The sequence below is a fragment of the Tachysurus fulvidraco genome, chromosome 24 (genome assembly GCF_022655615.1).
Source record: "Tachysurus fulvidraco isolate hzauxx_2018 chromosome 24, HZAU_PFXX_2.0, whole genome shotgun sequence".
Lineage (NCBI taxonomy): Eukaryota > Metazoa > Chordata > Actinopteri > Siluriformes > Bagridae > Tachysurus > Tachysurus fulvidraco.
In genome coordinates this window covers 13,509,776-13,521,908 of record NC_062541.1, presented here as the reverse complement: position 1 = coordinate 13,521,908, position 12,133 = coordinate 13,509,776, and the positions used below count along the sequence as shown (strand labels likewise).

At 36.8% G+C, this 12,133-nt stretch overlaps 1 long non-coding RNA gene across 1 annotated transcript; it reads left to right on the top strand.

Annotated features, from left to right (window-relative positions):
• The first annotated feature begins 9,648 nt into the window (after nucleotides 1-9,648).
• LOC113643958 lies at nucleotides 9,649-11,665 on the top strand. Its single transcript, XR_003440920.2, has 4 exons — nucleotides 9,649-9,887; nucleotides 10,290-10,357; nucleotides 10,772-10,904; nucleotides 11,342-11,665. It is a non-coding gene; the product is annotated as an uncharacterized LOC113643958 (long non-coding RNA).
• The last annotated feature ends 468 nt before the right edge of the window (nucleotides 11,666-12,133 follow it).

The following is a 12,133-nucleotide window of genomic DNA, read 5'->3' as shown; positions in this document are numbered from 1 at the left end:
GTGAGGGGTCCAGAGTGATTGTCTTCGCGTGAAGATCTACGAGAGTTTGGAGTGACCAAACAGTCACTGAAGTGCAGAGGATGGATTCGATGATGGCAGTGTAGAACTGTTTCAACAGATCCTGTGGCAGCTTGAACTTCCTCAGTTGGCGAAGGAAGTACAACCTCTGCTGGGCCTTTTTCACAATGGAGTCAATGTGAATGTCCCACTTCAGGTCCTGGATAACATCAGCAAGTTTGATATCATGTTAGAACTAGAATGAATTTCCTGGTTATAGAACTGCACTTGAACACAGAGTATGCAGTAATTGAAGGGAAATGATTTATAATTACATGATCTGATAGATCATGTCCCTAGACATCAGATCATGTTCCGGATGCCTCCTGGACGCCTCCCTGGGGAGGTGTTCTGGGTATGTCCAACTGGGAGGAGGCCCCGGGGAAGACCTAGGACACGCTGGAGGGACTATGTCTCTCGGCTGGCCTGGGAACGCCTCGGTATTCCCCCGGAAGAGCTGGAGGAAATGTCTGGGGAGAGAGAAGTCTGGGCGTCCCTGCTTAGACTGCTGCTTCTGCGACCCGGCCCCGGATAAGCGGTAGAAGATGGATTTATGGATGGATGGATGATCTGATGTCACCTAGATGAGCATCAGGTTTCCTTTTGAGTCTGGTTCCTCACAAGATTTCTTTCTTCCTTATGTCTGCTTAGGGAGATTTTTGTTGCCACCATAATCTCTGGCTTACTTATTAGGGAAACATTGATCGATTTATACAATTTGTTTAAAAGTGCTATACAAATTCAGTTGAATTGATTATGGCAGTGGGCAGTTTATAGCAAACTGTGTTTGCTGCCATTCAACAACCCTCTGATGCTCAATTGTATCCTGTCTCAATTGTAAGCCACTTTGCAATAAATATTTTATTTTGTCATATATACATTACAGCACAGTGAAATTCTTTCTTCATATAGCCCAACTTTGAAGGTTGGGGTCAGAGTTCAGGGTCACCCATGATACAGACCCCTGGAGCAGTGAGAGTTAAGGGCCTTGCACAGGGGCCAAACAGTGCCAGCTTGGCAGTGCTGGGGCTTCAACTCTGTTCTTCTGATCAACAGCCCAGGGCCTTAATCACTTGAGCTTCCACTGATACACATCAACTTTACATAGTTTCTTGCATGTGTTTTTCTGAAGTTGTATCATGTAAAAGAACGAAAAAAGTAAAAGAACGTTTTTTTCATCCTGGCTTGTTGTTCATTGTGTTTGTCTCATTGTTTAGTCATCCTTCTTTGTAGTATATTGATTAGTGCTAGTTAAAGCTAGAATTTATTGTCAGCTGTATGTAGATACAAAACACAAACAGACCAATGACTTTTAAAGCTGTCTAAAAAGTTATACAAGTTATAGCTAAATATCAATTTTATTATCTTCTCTTTGTGTCTTCATGGGTTCTCTAACCTCCCAAGAAATGTACACATGGATGGGCTATGCTAAATAGGAGCAAGAGCGGTACACTGGAAGTGAATGAGTGTACAGCTGTGTGTGTATGCAGGTGGTGCCCTGGGATGGACTGGTGCACCGTCCAGATTGTATTCCTGCCTCATGGCCCGTCTTCTAGAGCTCCAGGATATGCTCTGGATCCACCACAACCCTGACAAATGATTGAATGATGGTATGTACTGTATATACACATGATGTGGAGCCGCAGTGTCGTGTTTGCTGAGGAGGCAGATGTTTTTCTGCATATATATTCCTGCATTTGCTCGCCTTTTACTCTGTGCTGACCACACCCAGCTGTTATTCCACTTTTCCACAACAGAAACCCTGTAAAATTTGACTACATGCTCAGCTAGCGTCAGTGTTTTATGACCTCTTTTGGTGCCTGCTTGCTGATGAAATCAAATTGTTTATTTCACTTCTGGTGGTATAAAATACCATCTAACAAATGTTTTTAGATTTTCCCCAGTCTTCCCATTTTTGCCTGTTGTTTTGTCCTTTTTTTAGTTCCTCTGCACCAGTGCCTACATTTGGTATGCTAAGTATGTTTTCGTCTGGTTTTTGAGAGATGGGTGTAGATAAACGTTTTGGTGTATGAGCCTTGTGGCAGGTCATGAGGAGTGTATGCTGTTCTTACAGTCCGTGGGACTTGGCTGTTTTTACTGGCCCAAGCTAAGATATCTGGATATGGTCTTAGAGGTTGAAACAATGCCACAGTAATATAGATATAATCCCAAAGGCTACACAAAGCAAGCATTTGAAAACAAACCATTCATTATTGTTCTTTATGGAAAGCATTAACTGGTGTTAAAATGACTTTTGATGCAAAGTTCGAATGTTCTGGTTCAAGTTATACAAAACTGTAACTAAATAAAGTTTGATCTCGTCACACCCTGAATTTTATCTCAGTGCTACGTCATACTTGGGGTAAAAAGATTTAATTTCAAATTTGGGGTCAGGAGTCACTGCTAATGTATATCTACTGATTTCAGTGGCTGTTTCTCACAGCACATAGAGAACAAAACAAGAGTCTGATGTCATGTAAAATTAGACTCAGCACTAATACTATCTTTAAGCTGGATAAAACTGAATGTAGCTGAAGCTGCAAAGTGACCCTTTTTCCCCATTTAAATTGGTTTTATATTGTTTCACATAGTAGTTTTTCCCTGTCCTTGACTTAATTGTCAAATCGGCATCAATATTCATCTCAGGAAAATGCAAATAATAAATTGAGCTATTTTGGCTGGTTAGTCTTGCTAGGTGTTGGGGGAGGGAGTGGGAGAAGATGTGGATGTGGATACAAAGAAAAATTCAACTTTTATAATGGAACAGGAATGACTTCACAAAGTGAGACTGAGAAACGGACTGAGACCAGATGAATCTGATAAAATCGAACACACACAGGCTTCACATATACTTCAATAACAGACTCTTGTGCTTACACTTTCTAGGGTTGGCAATGTAGCTCAGATTTTTGCATTGTGGAGTATCACATGCTCTCCATGTGTTGGGTTTCTCCAGGATTCTCAGGTTTCCTCCCAGAAACAAACTGATGACTCTAAATCTCCTATTCTCCTTTTCTCAGAATTGCAATCATAGGTAGTTTATTTTATCCAAAGCATCTTGAGGCACAATATAATCTGAGAATCAAAGTGAACAGCTGAAGCCCAGCTCAAGGGTCCAGTAATGAAAGTCTGAACAGATGTAGTACAGCAACAAATAATGCTGTGGAGTAATGACAGGACGTTTCGGAGTTTGAATTCTGGCATAGGCACGCTGCCGCTTTTAGGGTTTTGGTAAGGCCATTAGCCATCTTACTACTTAATCAATGCTAAGTCACTTTTAAGTATCAGAAATGTTAGAACCCACCAGACCTGGGATTTGAACACCTCCTTGAGGTATTTTTTTAACAGGGACTCTCTTACAATCTTTGGCAAGTTTATAATAAAGGTTCTTAAATGGTTCTTTGTCAGGTTTGTCAGAACTTGGAATGTTTCCATTCCAGAAAAGGTTCTATAATAATGTTCTTTATGGCACTAAGAATAAAGGGGTTCTTTTAAGAACAATTTACTGAAAGGTTCTTTGGGGAACTAAAAACAATTCTTCACTGGCATCACAATGAAACTCCCTTTTAATTTCTTCCTGAAAACTTTATTTTTTAGGAGTGTAAAAGCTTAACATAATAATAATAATAATAATAATAATAATAATAATAATAATAACAACAACAACAACAACAACAACAACAACAACAATAATAATAACAATAACAGTAATAATAATAAAGAAATTCTAAATGATTTTAAAAAGAGTTGTGAATTTAGTTGTTTTAGAATCAATAAACGTTTCTTCTTCTTCTTCTTCTTCTTCTTCTTCTTCTTCTTCTTCTTATTATTATTATTATTATTATCATTATTATTATTATTATTATTAGTAGTAGTAGTAGTATATACAAATTTAGAGACAAAAACACATTTACTCATACACATTTATTTAAACCAAAAACAACATTGTTATGAAAAAAATATATATTATTGATAAAACATTTCAGATTCAATTATTTTACAAATTTCATAAACTGTTTGATAATTTCTAAAAATATGTCATTCTTAAACATCATTTAAATCATCTCAATCTTAGACACAGTGTAAATCTACAAGTCTGATTTTAGAGGAGGAAACATTATAAGACCTCCTTTAATTCAATCTATAGATTGTGTGGACGTGCACAGATGGAATCAAAGCCCACACACCAACCCAGATCCACATCCACAGCTGAACATCCGCAATGTTTTTGTCTGGATAAGGCTGTTGTGTACTTGATATTGCTTGAGTGTGCTAGGAGAGGATGCTTTAGGAGACTTAAAGAACAAAACAAAGCCAAGAATGTATGAGCAAATGTACCTTCAACAAAATACTTAGCTGTCATGCAGGGGAAAAACAAGCTGGCATCATTTTTCAAGTAAATTTCAAATCCCTCCAGTCTCTCCAGAACTTTTCATCTTTTTATACTTTATTCTTACTCATCTAATGACAGTCCTAGATTGTTTTTAAAGCATGTGTTTTAAAGCCCCTGGCAAATTAGAATAACTACAAAAATAAAATAGAAACTGTTCTGTCTGATAAAAGTGTGTATGCATGCATTAAGTTGAACAGTACTAGAGCTTGTGTTTATATGTGAGTAATGACTGTTGTACTGGGTGTTTTTTTATGTTAAACTGAGCAGCAGAGCATGACACTTTTTATTTATTGATTTATTTATTAAAATGGATTCCAATTAGTTTTTACCTTTTTCTAATTTAACAGCCCAGTGGCAAGCAGCTTATGGACTCTTCCAGTGAAGCCGAGTAAGATACAATTAATTTTTTTTTTTATCATAAACTGAAATGTGTGTCCATTTAAAATGAGTTCAGTTTCTGCCATTTTATAGTGTTCGGTGTAGTTCATGATTATTCCAATTGCAAGTCTGCACATTCTCATTTTTTTTTACAGGTTAAGTCAGGTCAAGAAGGTTTTCAAATCAAATCAAATCAAATTTTAAAACTTCTCATTCTTTCTGTGTTTGTTTTCAAGGAGCGAAAGCGTTTCCCTGAACGCAACAAAGAAAAGAGTTCATTGTTGGGGTGGCTGAGATCCTTTACAATCTTCCTAGATCTGGTCCAGCACCGCGTCCTGTAGATGTCCTGCATGTCAGGGAGCTCGGTGTGGATGGTACGTTCAGCTGACCGCACCACCCTCTGGAGGGCTTGCCTCTCCTGCATGGTGCTGTTCCCGAACCACGAAGTGATGCTACCCGTCAGGACGCTCTCAGTGGTACAGGTATAGAAAGTATTTAGCACCTGAAAGGGTAGTTTGAAGTCCCTTAAGCGTCTCTTAAGCTTTTCTATCGTCGTTTTAACCATACTGTATATACAGTAGCTGACGCAGTACATAGTGAATGAAGCAACGTTTCTACAGGACCATGGTGCTACATAAAACAACATAAAGCTACATAAAACAACACAGAGCTAAGGACTAAAGTAAGTTGTCCTAGCCACATAAAGTGCATCATGTGATCAAATTATGATGATGTAGAACTGCTCACCATTAATACCTAAACTTTACAGTAAACTACTCGACAAAAAGAGTGAGCAAACAACAACAAAAACAATAACAACAGCATAAAAAAAGAAACAACAACAAATAAGCAGGAACAACAAACAAACTAACAGCAAACAACAAAAACAAACAGCAAATGAAAACGGCAACAGTAACAGCAAACTAGCCATCAAGAAAAAACAGACAGCAACAACAGCAAAGAAACAAAAGCAAATAAACTGCAAAAACAACAGCAACAACTTAACGCAACAACAGCAAACAAGCAACAACAACAACAACAACAACAAGAGCAAACGGCAACTATGGCAAACAAGAATAGCAAACAAACAATGAAATCAACTTAACGCAACACTTTTGGTGGTCATTTGACCAGAAAGGTTATAGCTAATGGTAAGTAGCTAATCATAATGACGTTTAATGGGCTTTAGTCTAATCACAGATTTCAGGATGTGTAGAATTGAATTGAAGTGTACTTTGAAAAATCGAGTTCATTCAATCAACCTTAAGTTCATCTACCTTAATTCAGAAGCAAACAACTCTCCAGTACAAGCTTTATTTGGAAGAGGTAATAACAAGAAGAGATTAAAAACCACCCACCACAAAAGCTGCTGATTTCTTTTTTATTTATTTATTTATCTTTAATCAGGCTGATGACAAGAATGTTTGCATAGTTATCTGCGATAGTGCAGAGCGCCTTTGTTGTTAATTACCTGCTGATTATACAGTGAGTTTATACAGCAGAGCCTCTCCATAATCATCATCCACTGCAGGCTCTCCTGTATAAGGGCTTAGAGTCTAGAGGTAATTTATGTGGAGCCATTATAACAGAACTGGAAATAATGGAAGTTATTACAGAATCATTGATGTATGCAAATGAAATAAAGACAACGTGTGCGATGTTCCTCTCTCTAATGAACATATGGGAACACTCGTCTTCATCGTCTTCTTTAACTCACTCTTTATCAGTTCTGTTCCTTCTTCCTGGCACTCACACTATTATGTAAACCCCCCCCCCCCCCACACACACACAGGAACTCAGTGTAATGTAGGTCTAGATTATTGGATGACCCAGAGGCAATCACTCCTTAGCTTATGTGTGTCTGTCGCCATACAAGCACCGAGAGACATAGCTTTACATCTCTCATGCTCCATTTCATGTGCATTCATCTAATCTATTACTTAAACAACTTTTTTTTTCATTACTTTTCTTTATTCTTCAAAAAACAAGAAACACCAAAGCAGTTAATAAACATAAAAATCCAACATAATACCAAATAATAATAAACCAAAACCAAACCAAACATATATCGTATCTTTCCGAAAACTTCTGCATTCAATAATAAAAATATTGTTGACTATTATGATGAACAGTTATGATTTAGACTGAAAGTAATCATGGGGTGTGGGATCTTATGGCATCATTCATCAGTGTGTTTACAGACCTGATTTAGAGTAATCAGTGTGTTCCTGCTCCACCCCAAACACTTTTATTTTTAGGTTTAATGCTTTAATTTGGTTGTTTATACTGTACTTGTTCTAGGATTTTTAAGCTATCAAACAAAAAAAAAGGGGTGCAGGGTCTTACAAGAGCGTAGTTACAATATTCAAGACTAATTACCAGAAAATACGCAGAAGCAGATGCAAATGCACGAGTGCCAGAGTTTATTTTCAAACATGCACGAGGAAACAAATTCAATCCATGATGCGAGGTCGGAATCCACAAATTGGCAAAAACCCAGGTGGTGTTTAAACCACTATAACAGGCCAACAGTCAGGAACTAGATACGAAATATACACCAAAAGTTATGAGTGATTACTTCACAATGTGAGTATGGAACTGTGCTTAAATACTGTGCAGATGACTGTGTTTTAGGAGTCAGGCGAGTGGGAACAGAAGTCACCAAGCCCGAGGGTCCTGGAATGTGTAGTCCATGGCAGCCAACATCAGTAGCCCATGTTGTGCTCTGAGAAACAGATGTAGGAAGTGAGATGTAGAAGCTCTCTGTGGAAGTGAGATTTGACCTAACAAAATCACTTCCACATCATTCCCACTTTGTGCACTTTGTGTAATTTATGCACAAGTTGACATCAACTGACATTTTAAAGACACGCAAAATAAATAAATGGAATAAATTCATGGATGTGAACAACCTTTCATAGGCTGCGCTGAGAAATAACAAAAGAAAAAAGCAGAAACGGGAAAGAAACAAATGGACCCTAAAATCAATAAGAAATGAATGTTGGTGATTGCTCGAAAAGCAGGTTGGATTTTAGATTTTCATTCATATCTATGATCTGTTGCTCAACAGTTTGTTGTAAACATAATAAAAGCATTAATTGCTAGCTAGCTAACTGTTCTCGATAACTCACACTAAGTTGTTGGCTAACTTGTTTGCATTGTAGCATAATGTCTAGTCGTGTAAGACACACGAAACCTCACTTGTCTTTGATTGTCTTCATTTTACACTAATTTAGAAAAATTTGTTGACTATTAACACCATCGGAGCCTTAAATGTACACAGCAAAGATTAGCTATCTTATCATTGGGCCTGTTCTCATTCACACATGTTCCTCTGTACTGTGTAGTTGTTCATGTACTTTCATGCAGAAAAAGCTGAAAAAGCTTTTGTATTAACTAAATTAACTAAACTTTTATTAACTAAATTCACTTGAAAGCTAATTAAAAGTATATATTACAGTTCTACAGTTAGCTAATACATAATAAGCAGCAGGTGTTTCTTTGTACCAGTGCAATTTACTTCTAGCATCTATTTTAAGTGTATTTTAAAAGTTTCATTTCATTTTGTAAATTTTGCTGTGAAACTGATCTAGAAACACGTCAGATATACAGTCGTACGCAAACGTTTAGGAACCCCTGACAATTTCCATGATTTGGGTGTTTGGATCAGCAATTGATGAGGTTCATTGGATTAACACAAAATGTGCAATATGCATCAAAACGAAATTAGACAGGTGCATAAATTTGGGCACCATTGCCATTTTGTTGATTTGAATAAAATTTGGTGGAGGTTCCATCATGCTGTGGGGCTGTGTGGCCAGTGCCGGTACTTGGAATATGGTTAAAGTTGAGGGTCTCATGGATTCCACTCAATATCAGCAAATTCTTGAGAATAATGTTGAGGAATCAGTCACAAAGTTGAGGTTATGCCGGGGCTGGATATTTCAACAAGACAACGACACAAAACACTGCTCAAATTCTACTCGGCCATTTATGCAGAGGAACAATTACAATGTTCTGGAACGGCCATCCCAGTCCTCAGACCTGAATATTTTGAACAACATTGAACATCTGTGGGGTGATTTGAAGTGGGCTGTCCATGCTCAGCAACCATCAAACCTAACTGAACTGGAGATGTTTTGTAAGGAGGAATGGTCCAAAGTACATCCAGAATCCAGACACTCATTACAGGCTTTAGGAAGCGTCTAGAGGCTGTTATTTCTGCTAAAGGAGACTCTACTAAATATTGATATGATTTTTCTGTTGGGGTGCCCAAATTTATGCACCTGTCTAATTTCGTTTTGATGCATATTGACCATTTTGTGTTAATCCAACAAACCTCATTTCACAACTGAAATATTCCTTCAGTTATTTGATAGATCAAAATGAAATTGCTGATCCAAACACCCAAATATTTATAAATGAAAATCATGTCAGGGGTTCCTAAACTTTTGCACACGACGGTAAGACAATATAATCTCTGAAATGTAACCAGTATGTTGCAATGGCAGTAGTTTTGATTTGTATGTCTGTTTACTGATGTAGTGACCCGTATAAATGCACAAAGCTTCCACACAGACAAATTTATTCAGAAGACACTTATTATTTTAGAAAAATATCCTCCTTAATCAACTGTTTCCATTTCACTCAAAAAATCTGTGAGGGGAAAAAAAGCCCCACAGCATGTAACCTTTAAAGCTCTTTCTATATACTTGGAAATGTAATTGCATTTTTTTTTTTTACCAGCTTCAATATTTAATCTTTTATTGAATTTCTGATTACTGGTTTAAACTTGTCTTTTAAATACTAAAGCACTTGGGTATTGACAGTATAATGACCCACATGTCTGTATTCTTAATTCTAACTGACTTCTGCTGAATGAACATTATAGTATGTTATTTTTTTCTTGCACACAGCAAAACGCACCACAAATCAGCAATGCCACAGAGGATCCTCATTAATAAGGTTTGGCCATCTGGCCTGTCCTTTCTCCAGTCTCCTAAAAGTGGCAGTAATTATCTACAAGTACTAATTCTTCATCATGACAGTCCTCCATTCGGTAAGAATTAATTAGGTGCATGTAAGCACGTTGAAGAATCTGTTGTTGGTGATCATGTCCGCTAAAAGCAGTCACTAGCATGTGAACACTTCTACCTTGGCAGATGGCAAACATTTAAATGCTTTTAACACGATATTTTAGAAATCTGCAATGTAATTACGACATTTTCATAAAGAAATGGTGTATTTATAATAATAATAAAAAAAAAAAACATAACATATTCCGTATTGGATCAATTTGACAGAAATTGGTTTTCGTAAGGTTTTCTTTTTTTTTTCGCTTGGAGTGTTCATTTTATAATAACAGCGACTGTTTGAAATGTGCTTGTATGCTCCCAAGCCTTTGAATATTGTTCATTCTGGCTTAATATTAAATTAGTGTTGTTTTTCTCTTCTTTTACAGTCTGTGGAACAATCGTGAGTTTATCACCAAAGTCGAGCTTGCTTCAGAGAATTCCTCGGTATTTAATGGTGCGTGGTTTCACTCAATAAGCAGATCCCTGAGAGATTTATTCATGTTTCATGAGAAAGCAATATATATACAAAATTAAAAAAAAAGCCACTTTGTTGGTCTGCATCCAAGAGAAATCATGGTGGTCTGTTTACTGCCTGAGTAAACATGAGGTACATATTTGAAAGCATCTCTACCACATCTCTAGTTCAAAATACAGTAAAATTGCTTTAAATAATATTTCTAGTGATTTATGACCCTGATGTCTCCTCAGTAGCTCCATTCTATCAGGACATTGGTCTTGGGCAGTTAGTTTTAACAATGGTTTTACTAACCTAGACAGTCTTATGTATCTTTTGTCTGGCTGACACAAACTGCAGTATCTGAAATAAAACATTTACATAGCTATTGATAGTTCTTTGTGCTGCATTTAGTTTTCCTGCTGCGAAACAGAGGTGAGAAAAGAAGAAAACTGTGTGTGGCCTGGTGGAATCAGATGCTTGATTGATATGAAAAGCTGAACCCAAGCGACTCTTTGCGGATAAGATTGGACATCGAAGTTTTAAGGTATTATTTGAGCATTGTTGAATGTAGATATAGTGGGATCCAATGCTACTGAAAATGCTTCATTCAATTACATTACTGACATGAACTTGAGTGAAAACTAGAACCGTATAAATATTTACACATATGAGTTTTTTAGTCATTGGTTCATCCCTTTTCTGCTTTAATGACAATGTGACTCAAGTTCTCATGAACTCCACCAGTTTGGGTAAAACCTCATTATCCATTTCATATCAAATCATCAGTCTTGTCTGAACACATGCTTGATTAAAAGAGATCAGACATGAGAAAAAATATGATCTCTTGTACAAAACAGTAAACAAGCTCAGTATCACACGTTACTTACTTACATTTATACAGGGAACTAGAAAAGGTGCAGAATGTTTACTTTTTGGTTTTTAAAAATTTCTAAATTAAAAGCTTGGTCTTTTTTCCACCAGTGTCAGTGCCATGCAGCCCGTTATGACTACCAGAGGCAGCTACACGAGTAGAAAGGTACAGCATTGGCAGTCTCTTTAGTGTACCGCTTGTGGTCTGTTAATGATCATTTAAACAATTAAGAAGCAATATGTCAGAACTGATCTGTTTTAATTTCTCAAAATACCACTTAAAATCTAATTTAATCTCCTAGTGAAGAGGAACGTAATGTACAAGAACCACAGAGCCATCAACAGCCAATGGATCTCAATAAATCATTGCTATTAGAATAGTAATTATAGAGATTATATATTCATAGTGGTATCTGTTCGTACCCTTTTTCCAACATGGAGACATGAATAAAGTCCAAATAGTTCACCTTTGTACATTGGTAATTAGAGAAAATAAAGCAAATTGGAATGAAAAAATAAATTGGGTGAATACTTTCCCAACTTTTCTGCCAATTGGAAGTAATTTAAGTGGAGCAGTTCACTTAACAGGTTTTGATCACGAGAGCAAAAACAGATGTGATGAAGCATTTCACCAACTACCACAAGATGTTTTGGGGGACAAAATCTGAAAGATGTAAAGCTCAAAGTTAGATCCACACATGCTGCTCTTGTCTATGGCATTAAATAGCTATTATATACTGTACTGTAGTTTCTCTGGGGATTTAGAGGGAAACCATATCTAAAGAAAACAGATTATTCCTGGTTTAACCGACAGAGAGTTTTAAGTTTTATTGCTGGAAACCCCAATTTTTTCTTTACTTTCTGAAATGTCATGTTTTAAAGGGATAGTTTTGGGAGTTCTGT